The 16,684-nt window shown below is 39.9% G+C and overlaps 2 protein-coding genes across 8 annotated transcripts in view; both read left to right on the top strand.

Annotated features, from left to right (window-relative positions):
- LOC123933496 (transport and Golgi organization protein 1 homolog) overlaps window positions 1-16,684 on the top strand; it is a 482,235-nt gene that overhangs the window by 379,686 nt on the left and 85,865 nt on the right. The gene's annotated exons all lie outside the window — the stretch shown is intronic.
- The window catches only part of LOC123933494 (transport and Golgi organization protein 1 homolog), a 111,733-nt gene that overhangs the window by 72,140 nt on the left and 22,909 nt on the right, over window positions 1-16,684 (top strand). The window lies entirely within an intron of this gene.

Here is a 16,684-nt window from a genome sequence, read left to right as displayed (position 1 = left end):
CTGCAGGGCATGTCAGAGGCTTCCCACATTTTTGCTATTGGTAGAGGTTTCCACCTCTGAAAAGCTGATGAAGTGTAAGGACTGATGGCGGAAAAGGAGGTGTAAGAGCACTTAGCTCAAGATTGTGATTGCTGACAGTGTGGTTGCTCTAGAAACTATTGCTGGTAACAATTAATTCACAAAGACAGTGTGCCTCTCTCTCTCTACTTTGTTTCACACTGAGGGTTTTCTCCATTTCTTGGCACAAACCATGGGTCTCTAGTTAATGAATATCTCAAGGCAACAAATTCTGTAACACTGATGATAAGTAGAATGCCCAAAATACTTTCTGATATTGCTGTGAATATAGTGATTTCTGAGTTTTATCAACATTTTAGAAAGGGCCCAGAATAAATTTCTTCTCAGATGGCTGTACTGAAAGAATAAGCATCTTCTATATCTGTCCTTATAAATACATACAAATATCCTTATAAATGATGGAAATTTCCCGCTGGTATCAATACCAAGTATAGTGAAAAAATATTTAGGAAAATCGTAGTGTGCATGAGTGTGTGGCCTAAATAAGTTTATTTTAGATCTTCACAAGCCTATCAATGAATTTACTCTTGTATATTTAAATGATACTCTCTCATGGAAACAAAAGCATTGCATAATTGATACTCTGATTTTTATTACATTAGCATTGATTAGAATTCTAAATATTTCAGGATTTTAGAAAAAGATAATTTGAAAACCTGATTTAGATGTATTTGTGTACAAATTAAATTTGTATCAGTGTAAGGATTAGGGAAATATAAGTGATGAAGAATTATTTGTATCAAGTATGATGGTAGGCAGAGACATTCTTGCCACTATTGTTCTCTTAGTAAAGTTTCCTTTTTACTAGCCCTGTTCAGTAGCAGAGCTTTGTGGTTTTTAACCTCACTAATTTGGGTGGCTCTGTATTCTGAGAAGCCAGCAGTGTAAGCATTTTTTTTTCCATTTTATTTATTTTTTCAGCGTAACAGTATTCATTCTTTTTGCACAACACCCAGTGCTCCATGCAAAACGTGCCCTCCCAATTACCCACCACCTGTTCCCCCAACCTCCCACCCCTGACCCTTCAAAACCCTCAGGTTGTTTTTCAGAGTCCATAGTCTCTTATGGTTCGCCTCCCCTTCCAAATTTTTTTTTTAATAAACATATAATGTATTTTTATCCCCAGGGGTACAGGTCTGTGAATCGCCAGGTTTACACACTTCACAGCACTCATGATAGCACTTACCCTCCCCAATGTCCATAGCCCCCTCCCCCATCCCAATCCCACCTCCCCCCAGCAACCCCCAGTTTGTTTTGTGTGATTAAGAGTCATTTATGGTTTGTCTCCCTCCCAATCCCATCTTGTTTCATTTATTCTTCTCCTAGCCCCCTACCCCCCCATGTTGCTTCTCCATGTCCTCATATCAGGGAGATCATATGATAGTTGTCTTTCTCCGATTGACTTATTTCACTAAGCATGATACGCTCTAGTTCCATCCACGTCATCGCAAATGGCATGATTTCATTTCTTTTGATGGCTGCATAGTATTCCATTGTGTATATATACCACATCTTCTTTATCCATTCATCTGTTGATGGACATCTAGGTTCTTTCCATAGTCTGGCTATTGTAGACATTGCTGCTATAAACATTCGGGTACACGTGCCCCTTCGGATCACTATGTTTGTATCTTTAGGGTAAATACCCAGTAGTGCAATTGCTGGGTCATAGGGTAGTTCTATTTTCAACATTTTGAGGAACCTCCATGCTGTTTTCCAGAGTGGTTGCACCAGCTTGCATTCCCACCAACAGTGGAGGAGGATTCCCCTTTCTCCACATCCTCTCCAGCATCTGTCATTTCCTGACTTGTTAATTTTAGCCATTCTGACTGGTGTGAGGTGATATCTCATTGTGGTTTTGATTTGTATTTCCCTGATGCCGAGTGACGTGGAGCACTTTTTCATGTGTCTGTTGGCCATCTGGATGTCTTCTTTGCAGAAATGTCTGTTCATGTCCTCTGCCCATTTCTTGATTGGATTGTTTGTTCTTTGGGTGTTGAGTTTGCTAAGTTCCTTATAGATTTTGGATACTAGCCCTTTATCTGATATGTCGTTTGCAAATATCTTCTCCCATTCTGTCAGTTGTCTTTTGGTTTTGTGAACTGTTTCCTTTGCTGTGCAAAAGCTTTTGATCTTGATGAAATCCCAATAGTTCATTTTTGCCCTTGCTTCCCTTGCCTTTGCCGTTGTTCCTAGGAAGATGTTGCTACGGCTGAGGTCGAAGAGGTTGCTGCCTGAGTTCTCCTCAAGGATTTTGATGGATTCCTTTCTCACATTGAGGTCCTTCATCCATTTGGAGTCTATTTTCGTGTGTGGTGTAAGGAAGTGGTTCAATTTCATTTTTCTGCATGTGGCTGTCCAATTTTCCCAGCACCATTTATTGAAGAGGCTGTCTTTTTTCCATTGGACATTCTTTCCTGCTTTGTCAAAGATTAGTTGACCATAGAGTTGAGGGTCGATTTCTGGGCTCTCTATTCTGTTCCACTGATCTATGTGTCTGTTTTTGTGCCAGTACCATGCTGTCTTGATGATGACGGCTTTGTAATAGAGCTTGAAGTCCGGAATTGTGATGCCACCAACTTTGGCTTTCTTTTTCAATATTCCTTTGGCTATTCGAGGTCTTTTCTGGTTCCATATAAATTTGAGGATTATTTGTTCCATTTCTTTGAAATAAATGGATGGTATTTTGATAGGGATTGCATTAAATGTATAGATTGCTTTAGGTAGCATGGACATTTTCACAATATTTATTCTTCCAATCCAGGAGCATGGAACATTTTTCCATTTTTTTGTGTCTTCCTCAATTTCTTTCATGAGTACTTTATTATTTTCTGTGTATAGATTCTTAGCCTCTTTGGTTAGGTTTATTCCTAGGTATCTTATAGTTTGGGGTACAATTGTAAATGGGATTGACTCCTTAATTTCTCTTTCTTCAGTCTTGTTGTTGGTGTACAGAAATGCAACTGATTTCTGTGCATTGATTTTATATGCTGACACTTTACTGAATTCCTGTACAAGTTCTAGCAGTTTTGGAGTGGAGTCTTTTGGGTTTTCCACATATAGTATCATATCATCTGCGAAGAGTGATAGTTTGACTTCTTCTTTACCAATTTGGATGCCTTTAATTTCTTTTTGTTGTCTGATTGCTGAGGCTAGGACTTCTAGTACTATGTTGAATAGCAGTGGTGATAATGGACATCCCTGCCGTGTTCCTGACCTTAACGGAAAAGCTTTCAGTTTTTCTCCATTGAGAATAATATTTGTGGTGGGTTTTTCATAGATGGCTTTGATAATATTGAGGCATGTGCCCTCTATCCCCACACTTTGAAGTGTTTTGATCAGGAAGGGATGCTGTACTTTGTCAAATGCTTTTTCAGCATCTATTGAGAGTATCCTATGGTTCTTGTTCTTTCTTTTATTAATGTGTTCTATCACATTGATTGATTTGCGGATGTGGAACCAACCCTGCAGCCCTGGAATAAATCCCACTTGATCGTGGTGAATAATCCTTTTAATGTACTGTTGAATCCTATTGGCTAGTATTTTGGAGAGAATTTTTGCGTCTGTGTTCATCAAGGATATTGGTCTGTAGTTCTCTTTTTTGGTGGGATCCTTGTCTGGTTTTGGGATCAAGGTGATGCTGGCCTCATAAAATGAGTTTGGAAGTTTTCCTTCCATTTCTATTTTTTGGAACAGTTTCAGGAGAATAGGAATGAGTTCTTCTTTAAATGTTTGGTAGAATTCCCCTGGGAAGCCATCTGGCCCTGGGCTTTTGTTTGTTTGGAGATTTTTGATGACTGTTTCAATCTCCTTACTGGTTATGGGCCTGTTCAGGTTTTCTATTTCTTCCTGGTTCAGTTGTGGTAGTTTATATGTCTCTAGGAATGCATCCATTTCTTCCAGATTGTCCAATTTGTTGGCGTAGAGTTGCTCATAGTATGTTCTTATAATTGTCTGTATTTCTTTGGTGTTAGTTGTGATCTCTCCTCTTTCATTCATGATTTTATTGATTTGGGTCCTTTCTCTTTTCTTTTTGATGAGTCTGGCCAGGGGTTTATCAATCTTATTGATTCTTTCAAAGAACCAGCTCCTAGTTTCATTGATTTTTTTCTATTGTTTTTTTGGTTTCTGTTTCATTGATTTCTGCTCTGATCTTTATGATTTCTCTTCTCCTGCTGGGTTTAGGGTTTCTTTCTTGTTCTTTCTCCAGCTCCTTTACGTGTAGGGTTAGGTTGTGTACTTGAGACCTTTCTTGTTTCTTGAGAAAGGCTTGTACCGCTATATATTTTCCTCTCAGGACTGCCTTTGCTGTGTCCCACAGATTTTGAACTGTTGTGTTTTCATTATCATTTGTTTCCATGAATTTTTTCAATTCTTCTTTAATTTCCTGGTTAACCCATTCATTCTTTAGAAGGATGCTGTTTAGTCTCCATGTATTTGGGTTCTTTCCAGCTTTCCTCTTGTGATTGAGTTCTAGCTTCAGAGCATTGTGGTCTGAAAATATGCAGGGAATAATCCTAATCTTTTGATACCGGTTGAGACCTGATTTGTGACCCAGGATGTGATCTATTCTGGAAAAGGTTCCATGTGCACTAGAGAAGAATGTGTATTCTGTTGCTTTGGGATGAAATGTTCTGAATATATCTGTGATGTCCATCTGGTCCAGTGTGTCATTTAAGACCTTTATTTCCTTGTTGATCTTTGGCTTGGATGATCTGTCCATTTCAGTGAGGGGAGTGCTCAAGTCCCCTACTATTATTGTATTATTGTCGATGTGTTTCTTTGATTTTGTTATTAATTGGTTGATATAGTTGGCTGCTCCCACGTTAGGGGCATAGATATTGAAAATTGTTAGATCTTCTTGTTGGACAGACCCTTTGAGTAGGATATAGTGTCCTTCCTCATCTCTTATTATAGTCTTTGGCTTAAAATCTAATTGATCTGATATAAGGATTGCCACCCCAGCTTTCTTCTGATGCCCATTAGCATGGTAAATTGTTTTCCACCCCCTCACTTTAAATCTGGAGGTGTCTTCGCGTCTAAAATGAGTTTCTTGTAGGCAACATACTGATGGGTTTTGTTTTTTTTTATCCATTCTGATACCCTGTGTCTTTTGATTGGGGCATTTAGCCCATTAACATTCAGGGTAACTATTGAGAGATATGAATTTAGTGCCATTATTAGCCTGTAAGGTGACTGTTACTGTATATTGTCTCTGTACCTTTCTGATCTACTACTTTTAGGCTCTCTCTTTGCTTAGAGGACCCCTTTCAATATTTCCTGTAGAGCTGGTTTGGTGTTTGCAAATTCTTTCAGTTTTTGTTTGTCCTGGAAGCTTTTGATCTCTCCTTCTATTTTCAATGATAGCCTAGCTGGATAGAGTATTCTTGGCTGCATGTGTTTCTCGTTTAGTGCTCTGAATATATCATGCCAGCTCTTTCTGGCCTGCCAATTCTCTGTGGATAATCTGCTGCCAATCTAATATTTTTACCATTGTATGTTACAGACTTCTTTTCTCGGGCTGCTTCCAGGATTTTCTCTTTGTCACTAAGACTTGTAAATTTTACTATTAGATGACGGGGTGTGGACCTATTCTTGTTGACTTTGAGGGGGGTTCTCTGCATCTCCTGGATTTTGATGCTTGTTCCCTTTGCCATATTAGGGAAATTCTCTCCAATGATTCTCTCCAATAGACCTTCTGCTCCCCTCTCTGTTTCTTCTTCTTCTGGAATCCCAATTATTCTAATGTTGTTTCGTCTTATGGTGTCACTTATCTCTCGAATTCTCCCCTCATGGTCCAGTAGCTGTTTGTCCCTCTTTTGCTCGGCTTCCTTATTCTCTGTCATTTGGTCTTCTATATCACTAATTCTTTCTTCTGCCTCATTTATCCTAGCAGTGAGAGCCTCCATTTTTGATTGCACCTCATTAATAGCTTTTTTGATTTCAACTTGGTTAGATTTTAGTTCTTTAATTTCTCCAGAAAGGGCTTTAATATCTCCAGAGAGGGTTTCTCTAATATCTTCCATGCCTTTTTCGAGCCCGACTAGAATGTTCAGAATCGTCATTCTGAACTCTTGATCTGACATATTACCAACGTCTGTGTTGATTAGGTCCCTAGCCTTCGGTACTGTCTCTTGTTCTTTTGTTTGTGGTGATTTTTTCCGCCTTGTCATTTTGTCCAGATAAGAGGATATGAAGGAGCAAATAAACTACTAAAAGGGTGGCAAAGACCCCGGAAAAATGCGCTGTAACCAAATCAGAAGAGACCCCTAATTGTGGGGGGGAGAAAGGGGATAAAAACAGGTTCTGAAAAAAAAAAAAAGGAATAACAAAGAAAAAAATTTAAAAAATAAAAAAATATAAAAAAGAAAGAAAAAATATATATATTTAGATCAACTAGTCAAAAAACGTTAAAAAAGAGAAGGGTAAAAGTTTTAAAAAATTTAGCAGAAGAAGAGAAAAGAAAAAAGAAAAAAAAATTGAAAAAAGAAAAAAAAAATTGAAGTAGCCGCAAGACTAAAAAATCATGGGGAGAAAGCCATGAGTTGCGTGCTTTGCTTTCTCCTCCTCTGTAATTGCTCTGCTGTCTTAGGAATTGAACCTGCTTTCTCCTTGATAGATGAACTTCGTCCTGGCTGGATATTTTGTTGATCTTCTGGGGGAGGGGCCTGTTGTAGTGACTCTCAAGTGTCTTTGCCCGAGGGGGGATTGCACCGCCCTTACCGCGGCCGGACTAAGTAATCGGCTCGGGTTCGCTTTTGGGAGCTTCTGTTCCCTGAACGCTTCCCGTAGAGTTCCGGAGGACGGGAATGAAAATGGCGGCCTCCTAGTCTCCGGCCCGGAGGAGCCGAGAGCCTGGGGCCCCACTCCTCAGTGCGCCCCCAGAGGACAGCACCCAATCACTCCCGTATCCCCAGCCTCTAGCCGCGCTCCGAGCTCACCCAGCCCGCGACCAGTTCAAGGTAACCCCGAGCTGAGAGTTCAGTCCTCGGCTCTGTCTCTGCAGCCAGCTTCTCCGTTCTAATACCTGCGAGCTCTCCGACACTCTGACACCCCCGATCCTTCTGTGACCCTGCGGGGCCTGGGGCCACGCTGACCCCGCGTGGGCTTCACCCTGGTTTAGCCTCTGGAGCAATGTCCCTCAGTGGAACAGACTTTTAAAAGTCCTGATTTTGTGCTCCGTTGCTCCGCCGCTTGCCGGGAGCCGGCCCCTCCCGCCGCGGTCTATCTTCCCGTCGTTTTAGATTCACTTCTCCGCCAGTCCTACCTTTCAGAAAGTGGTTGATTTTCTGTTTCTAGAGTTGCTGTTCTTCTTCTCTTCGCTCTCCCGTTGGATTTGTAGGTGTTTGCAATGTTTAGATAAGCTATCGAGCTGATCTCCTGCTACCTGATGTAGTCTCAGGCTGCTACTTCTCCGCCATCTTGACTCCTCAGTAGTGTAAGCATTTTAAGAAATCACCATTAGTGTTAGCTCTCAGCTTAATCAGGACGTAGTCTCCTGAATTCCTATAGTTTCTTCTCTTAGTCTGTAACATGTAACAGCTACCGATCAACTGGAAGCAAAATTCTTCAAACTTCTGGGAGTAGCAGTTGGTAAGTTTAGCAAGTCCTGCATACAAAATAAGCAAAATGCTTACATATCTGAGCTTTAGGATCAGAGAGATTGATTTGAATTTGGAATTCTAAAATTTATTGGGGGTATATTTTGTCCATATTTTTCTCAGTTGCTATCATCACTACTGTTTTTGTTTTTGTTGTGATAAATCTCTCTGGTTGATTTTTGCCTGGCTGAGATGAAAAGGAAATGGTTGGTATCACTAAAAATGAGAGTTTTTTATTATTGCATACTGTATACCAGGCGCTACTACAAATGTTTATGTGTGCTAATTAATTTGATTTTGTTATGGTACTGCCTCAAACAGTAGTCAACTGTACAAAATGTATGATGCATGCTATGGATTCTATAATTGCAGCCCACGAAGAACCCCTCTTCCTAAAGCCAGCTGAGGGAGTCTGAGAACTCTTAATTACAGTTTGGACATTATAGAAGCTGTACAAAGCAGCATCTCCATTCAAAGTCGTCGAATAAAATGTGTATCAGCTTTCAGTGACCCTGCTGCTTTGCTAAGTCACATTCTTGGGAAAAGGCAGATGGCGTAAAAACAGACCAAGTGATAGGACTGCTATCTCCTTCAGAGGAAATGCCTTTAAGGCATGTAATATCAGCTGCTCATTGGACTGTTGAAGAAGTCCACCATCATGTTATCTTATCGATGCATTAGTATTAATTTGAAAATGTACTGCACTGTCCTGTTTTCCCCTGTTATATTTTTCTCTCTTCTGAGAAGATAGTTATTATAGTTATTAATGATCTCGGAAACCCCAGAATAGCCAGGATGGATGACAGCACAGACATCTGTACTTGAATGCCGTTGTTTTGACAATGTTGAGTTGGTGCTCTGTGTGAGTCTGAATGTCCTAGAGATTATCCATTTGCATTGTTAGGATTTGATCTCCCAGTTACTATACTTACTATAAGTGTTTAGTACTGTCACGCTGATAGCAAGAACTGATGGGCAAGCTTATGTCTCCCTCATAAGGACTCTATTCAGCTTACCTCCCTGACTATTTTTATGTAAGTGTTTCATATTTTAGAATCCCCTCTAACTTAGTGACAAAGTATGTAACAAATTTCCAGCATATATAGTAAGGAGGATTAACAAATAAGAAAGAAAATTATTGCTCAGTTTGGCTATTGTGATAAAAATAATGATGGATTTGACCTATGTCCCCTACCTGGAAAATTCTAGGAATTTTACAGTTTGGCTCAATAGAGCAGAATCTTTACAGAAAGAAGCTTTATGAAATGACTCAACACATAGCACAAGTCCATCTCATAGTAAATGGGGACTTTTTACACAATTGAATTCATCAGTCTAAGAAAGTTTTAAAACTATGTACCGATAGTACTGAAAGAGAATAAAATGTGATACTGAGCTCTCAGTAGTCATGCTTAGTTAGATAACTAAAACGCTTGATATATCTTTGCAGTTTAATGATAAACAGTTTATAGTCCTTAAACTATACCATATGGTTATTGAACAAATACCTATGAATCCAAGTGATAGTCCTGGTGATACTAACTTCTTCATTGAAAAAATTTTGTCTAAACCATAAGTGACTCTTCATCTCACAAAACAAACTGCCGGTTGCTGGGGGGAGGGGGGGTTAGGAGAGAGGGAGGGGGGTTATGGACATTGGAGAGGGTATGTGCTATGGTGAGTGCTGTGAAGTGTGTAAACCTGGCGATTCACAGACCTGTACCCCTGGGGATAAAAATATATTATATGTTTATAAAAAATAAGAAATCAAAAATTAAAAAAAAATTGACTAAAATACACTTTAATGAGAGAAGTGTTCTTCCTGTAGTAATATTAGCCATAGGACACTTGAAAACAAGTCACTGACAAAACCATTCCCAAAAGAAAGAAAAGTGTGTTCTGAATTTCACCAATATTTAAAAATGGAGTTAGGGGCGCCTGGGTGGCACAGTGGGTTAAAGCCTCTGTCTTCAGCTCGGGTCATGATCCCAGGGTCCTGGGATCGAGCCCCACATCAGGCTCTCTGCTCAGCGGGGAGCCTGCTTCCTCCTCTCTCTCTCTATCTGCCTCTCTGCCTGCTTGTAATCTGTCTGTCAAATAATAAATAAAATGGAGTTAGAAACAAGTCTCAGTATTCATTTCCTAATGTTTTTGTTTTAGATAAAACTTAAAACTTTTTTTTTTTTTGGTCATTTAAGTCTCAGTAATCCATGTCTTTTGTTTGTTATTGTCAGAGTTTACATCTTACTTCTCCTCTTGCTGGTTGTATACACAAGATATACACAAGGAGGTCGAATTTTATACATTAACCTTTAGTAGAAAGGTCTCAAAGAAGTGGTTGAATATTTCTGGTCAGGACAAAATAATTAAGACTCATCTCCTCAGTTAAATACAACTGTAAGGCCTGGAAAGAACACAAGAGAAACCCAAAGGAGAAGTTTGTCGTGGAGTTACCTGAGGACTGGAAGAGCGCCACCACAGAAAGCGACAGCCCAGGGTTGGCATTTCCCAATCTCCAATCCAACAACAGAATGTAGCCCAGATGAGCAGACTCACTTCTCCAGTGGGTCAAATGGGAGTTCTGTTGACCATATCAGGAAAGTTTGGCAGAACCAGCATGGTAGAATCTACCAAATCCGTCTGCCATCAGCAAATACAATAAATTAAAGGATAATAGTTTATTGCATTTCTGTAAGGGGATTATTCTGAGCTCCTGAGAAATACATAGGTGTCTGTTTCTTCATGAACAATCACTAGAGTTTTTTTAGTTTCCTTTGGTGGTGTCACGTTTCCATGATAATCATTATCCTTGTGGCACTGTGTTGGTATCTGCACACTGGAGGATGAGGTACTTCTTCCAGTTATTTATAGGCTGGCTTTTGTAGGCAAAGCCCTTCACCTGTCAGCCCATGCAGAGTCTGGTGGTATCCACAGGAGGACTTGCTTTTGGAGTCCTAAGGCAGGTGGATCTGGTGCCTGCGTCCGCAGGTGGATGGGCCTGATGCCCAGCACGTAGAAGCAGCCTGGAGTCTCGATCAGTGAGGTGAGCCTGGCCCCAGAGTCTGTTGTGATGGACCTGGGACCTAGATTCTCTGCCCACAGACGTCAACCAGTCCCTATGGACAGATAGGGTGAGCCTGGATTCTGGGTCCTCAGGATTCCAGTGGGAGCGTTGGTACACAGGAGCTGAGGGAGCCACAGGCACTTAAGTGGACCCAGTGACTGGGTTTCCAGGGACTCAGTGAGAGCCTGGTGCTGAGGAAGCTGCCTGAGGATGAAGGGGCCATCTGGGGGTGCTGGAACTTGTTAGTGACCTGCTAAGCTGTGGGCCTGCCTTCAGGGGCTCTCTGGGAGCCTGGGCCTGAGGAAGCCATCAAAGCCAAGGGCCTGGGTTCTCAGGCGCTGGCAGAGAGCCCGGTGCTGAGGAAGCCGCCTGGAGCCCATACAGTGTTGGGCCTGCCTTTATGGCATGCTCTGGGAGCCTGAGCTGAGGAAGTCACCTGAAGCCACAGGAGCCCCCTGGAGTAGCTGGAGCTGCGAGACCTGGGTTTGCAAAAGCCGGTCGGGAGCTTGCTGCCTTGCGACCCTCCTGGAGCCCCAGACACAAAGCAGAGCCCAGTGAGAGCTGGTGTCCAAGATACCTGACATAAGGCTGGGGGGGGGGTGGCGGGGGACATTCCTGCGGTGTTGCCTAAAGGCGCAGAGAGAGCCAGAAAGAGGTGTCCAGGTCACACCATGCTGCGGGAGCCCCATGAGCAAGGGGCTTGGTAGGTGGCAGACACCTAGGGACTGGTATTGGGGCGACCGGCTTTGGGGTCCGCGTGCAGTCAGCACTTCACTGTCCTCCCTTGAGTGCGTGGGGCTTCCAGGTCTTGGAGAAGCCGTGAGAGGGTGTGAATCTTTCCTTCTCTCAGTGTGCCCTTTGTTATTTCTGCTCTTCTCCCAGGTACTGCAATCCCTCACCTGGAATCCTTGGCTCCTATGAAGTTATTTTATGCGCAGTTGTTCGAATTATGTTTCCGAAGGGAGGATGAGAGCTGGAAATTCCTATGCTATAATTTTGATCCATTTATGTTTTAGTCTATTTTTATTTCTAAGGACATTTTCAATTTTATCAGCGTTATGTTGAATACTAGTCATCTATTATTTAGTACAGATTTGCTCTAGTTTTATATCCCCTGTTTCATTCTTCACTTCCCTCATTTTCACCAAAACTTGTTTCTTCATCAGTCTGTGAAAACTTTAAGAATTCTGTTGGGTTATTTAAAGTGCCTTTTTGCTTGGTTGTTTGCTTGGTTGCTTGTTGCTTGTCTTTTTAGTTAGTTCGAGTTTTTAGCCTTATTGTATTCTGTCCACTTTCTTTGGATTTATTTTGTTTTTCTTTCCTCAATTTAAAATGTGCTACTTGATTTTAACCCCTTAATTTGGTTCACCCCCTTAATTTGGTGCAACCCCTACTTGCAAACCCTGGTCATCTTCTCAGTAACTGTGAATTTCAGTGACAGCTATCCGGTTCATTAGTCTAACTCTAAACCAGTTTATCTGCATTCTCCCTGCTCCATCCCCCAAACCCATGGTGCAGTATGAAAGCCTGGGCATCGTCTTTGAATGGAATACAAAAAAATATTAACAGATAAAATGTTTGTCTTTTTCTTCCATATGCTGAAGGCTTTGTTCTAAGTGTAGTTTGTTTTTTTTTAATATATTAAGGATAAGTGTTTAAAATTATCAGTTATATTTTGTGCAACTACTGATATGATTTTTTAATTGATTTATGATTATAATCAATTAAGTATTAAACTACAGGCTGTTAGTTTCCTGAAAAAGATGTTGTTTGAATGTGTTGTATTCTTTAAGTCAGAATGGTAATATTTCTTCCTCTTCATTTGTAAGGGAGACAAGTTGCTGAATTACATTGGGTAGGTAGATTCATATCATGATAAAGATGACAGTGAGACAAGGGTGAGAGATGATATTTTTATATTACTAAGTCACTTTTTTCTACGTAATTTTCTTAGTAATTAAAATAATTTCTATAAGAAATAACCTCATATTATACAGATTTATCTCTATCTTTCAAATATGCAACATCTTTCAGAGCTGTGTTTTATTCTGATTTTTCACATCTTGTTGGTATTTGTTTTTTGTTTTTTGTTTTTTTTTTTTTTTTGTTCTCTGAAATGAAACACCATCCCTGTTTCTAAGACCAGTACACTAAAGCCAGACTCTTGGTGGTGGTCTGCCTTGGGTCAAGTTTCAGTATGGGTTCAGTCAAATGTCCAGAAGGCAACAGCACTAGATTAAATTGTGTAGGCCTAAGAGGAATGAAATCCATTTACCTTGCTTGCTAATTTATATACAGTAACACTGTGTTTGCCCATTGGAAAAGATAGCTATTATTTTTTACAATTCCTACATAGCACTGTCTTCTTACTAACGTGCACCTATGGGCTGGGTTCTCTAGAGTGAAGCCTTAACTTGTTTGAACAAAGTGTCCATCAGCAATAGCAGTACCTATCAGTGAGGCAAGGATGAAGAGCTAGGTTGGGATTTGGGGATATGTCAGTATTTATAACGTAATAACAGATTTTTCTCTCTTCTCATAATTAAAGGGTAAAAGAAAGACTATCCCAGAAAAATAAGAAAGGGGAACTCTTAGACAAATACTTATATTTATAGCGCATATTCTGGTTTGTATTTGCATTTCTTTGCAAATCTTATTAAACTGTATTTTATATTTATTCCATAACTTTATTATGTTGAAACCACATAAGAATATTTGGTTAGTATTATCAGTTCACTTACTTGATTTAGTGCTTCTAAGTCTTCTCTCTTTCTGGTGATCCTTCTGTTTGTTCATACTTACTAAGAGAGGGCTGTGTTTATTCAGTATTGATTGCTGACATGGATGCTTTTCGAAGATTGAGTCATTACTATTCAAATTTTTCTGGCTCAGAAAAGAAAATGAGAAGGGGAAAGTGCATGTTGCCATGGATACACTTTTTTCACAGTTAGAGCTAGATGCAGCCTGGTTAAAATTTAAAGCCCTAAATATTTTGCCTATAATGATCTTTTTCATGTATATTGTTGCAACAGAGGACAGTACCCTGTGTATTTTTTTAAAGATTTATTTATTTTAGAGAGAGAGAGAGAGAAAGAGCATGGGGGATTTAGGGGGAGGAGGGAGAGAGAAACCTAAGCCTACTTTGCACAGAGGCAGAGCCCATCCCAGGGCTCAATATCACGACCCTGAGACCATGACCTGAGCCAAAACCAAGAGTTGGACACTTAACTGGCTATTACCCAGGTGCCCCAGGACAGTACCCTATTTATTAAGAGGGATGAATATAGTCATTTAAAGTTACAGTAGTGTCACTTTCTATATTATACTATCCTTAGCAAGTGCAGCTAGAAATTAAAATCATGGTAAGACCCAGTACAGCTGAGATTTCTTCTCATCTAATGATATTAAAGCTAGGCTTTGCCAACATCTTTTGTGTTTCTGAAACAAACTGGTATATTCTTCTGGGGTCATTGATTATTTATTCCTTAGTTCATTCATTCCATACATATGTTTAGCTCCTTTGATATATTCCAGGTAGTATTTTAGGAAATGAATATAGAAGAGTACAACAACAACAACAACAAAAAACACCCATGAATGTAGAATCCCACTGTCTGGTTGTAGAAAGAATTAAACATGTGTCATCAAACCAGCTAGCTTATCTAATAAAATTGTGAAAAGAATTATAAGAATAAGTTGTTAAATAATAGCTACAATGGGAGTCATCAAGGCAGTTTTTTTTTTCATTACATATTAAATTTCCATTCCTAGAAATAAGGTTAGTAAGAGTATTCCCCCTAAATTCTCTCCCAAAGACCAAGTCTTCATAAACAGACTTCATGCAAAGGATTTATGAATAAGATATAAGACATGAATAACGTCAGTTATTCTGAAAATCATAAAAGGAAGAAAGGGTAGAAAGCTTAGCCAAAAGAGAAGTTCAATTACCCTAGTCAAGAATAATGGTGAAGGGAATTGAAATTATTTTGATAGCCTTAGAATTCTCAAGAAAACTGGCTTGTTACTTGTCCATTCAGAAGAAAAATTACTTCTCTGAATGTCTTGAGTTTATAACAGTTTCAGCACTACCAAGTAAATACTCTGTTATCTAAGGCTGTTTTAGGCAAATGTCGATTGAGTCTTTCAGATTATTTGGTTAGAGTCATTTTAATGGCCATTAAGCATGGCCAGACATTCAGGGGCTAGGCTAGCTAGGCTCAAGTAACTTAGCAATCCTCTACAAATATATCCCTAATTGTATCTGCTTTTTTCAACTTTCATCCACAGTTTTGGTGCCCAAATTCAAATTGCCTTGTTATAATTAGGTCGCTCAGTTTGGCTTTAGATTTAAGGCCTTCGACTATTTGGGGTCTTAGTAATTTGAAATGTTATTGAAGGGCTGGAGATACTAAAAAGGATTACTTCAGGAACTTCTACTAAGATTTCAGCTGTGTCCTTATGGATCAAAGGAATCAGTCTCCCAAAGAGACAAAAGAGAAAATATTTTAAGCAAAGGGGATAGTGAGTGAGAAGGTCCTGTGCACAAAACAATGTGGCACTCTTTCCTGCACTTTTCTTCCAAATGTGTCGTGTGAACTTAGTCTCTCAGCAACTGATTATTGTTGATTCCTCTTTACTTTTCTTCAGACTTGACATAGAATGGTACCCTGTATTTATGTTCTTCAAATGTTGCCATGAGAAATTTAAAGATGGAGAGTTAAATAGTTGTTTTTACGTACACATAATACTTGTTTACATTTCTAGATAGTGGCAGAATTACCTCTCCTAATGTTAGGCTGTACAGGCAATCAAAGATCATATAACCTTCCCTTTTCTTCTAAGAATAGCTCAGCACCAGGCCATGGGACTATTATTGGTCTTTTGTGTTCACAGTGATAAATAAAGGGGTTTAAAGTTCTGAAACTACAGAAATGGCCCTTTTCTGTCAGAGTATAGGCTAGAAGCTGGAAATGGTCAGATTAATCTCCTGCTTGCTTCTCTAGGCCTCACAAAGGTCAGCTTTCCCCAAGGCAGTTTGTTTTTCTTGAACTGATCCTTTATCACTATCAGAATGGAAAGTGGATGTGGGCGTATTTAAAAGGAACTAAAAATGTTGCTTTTAAAATCTTTGCTGTACTATAAGACCTTTAGTTGGCAACCAAGGGCAAATTAAGACTTCCACTTGGTAGAAGTCAAATTACAAGGCAATTAACTTTCTATTTTTTATTTTTTTATAAACATATTAGCCCCAGGGGTACAGGTCTGTGAATCGCCAGGTTTACACACTTCACAGCATTCACCATAGCACATACCCTCCCCAGTGTCTATAACCCCACCATCCTGTCCCTACCCCCTTCCCCATGGCAACCCTCAGTTTGTTTTGTGAGATTAAGAGTCTCCTACAGTTTGTCTCCCTCCCGGTCCCATCTTGTTTCATTTATTCTTTTCCTATACCCCAAACTCCCCACGTTGCATCTCCACTTCCTCATATCAGGGAGATCATATGATAGTTGTATTTCTCCAATTGACTTATTTCGCTAAGCGTAATACCCTCTAGTTCCATCCACGTTGTCACAAATTGCAAGATTTCATTTCTTTTGATGGCTGCATAGTATTCCATTGTGTATATATACCACATCTTCTTTACCCATTCATCTGTTGATGGACATCTAGGTTCTTTCCATAGTTTGGCCATTGTGGACATTGCTGCTGTAAACATTCGGGTGCACGTGCCCCTTCGGATCACTACGTTTGTATCTTTAGGGTAAATACCCAGTAGTGCAATTGCTGGGTCATAGGTTAGTTCTATTTTCAACCTTTTGAGGAACCTCCATGCTGTTTTCCAGAGTGGTTGCACCAGCTTGCATTCCCACCAACAGTGTAGGAGGGTTCCCCTTTCTCCACATCCTCACCAGCATCTGTCATTTCCTGACTAACTAAT

This window comes from Meles meles, chromosome 21 (genome assembly GCF_922984935.1).
Source record: "Meles meles chromosome 21, mMelMel3.1 paternal haplotype, whole genome shotgun sequence".
In the NCBI taxonomy this organism is placed as follows: Eukaryota; Metazoa; Chordata; class Mammalia; order Carnivora; family Mustelidae; genus Meles; species Meles meles.
The sequence above is the reverse complement of the archived record's forward strand: the minus strand, read 5'-3'. Positions and strand labels throughout refer to the sequence as shown.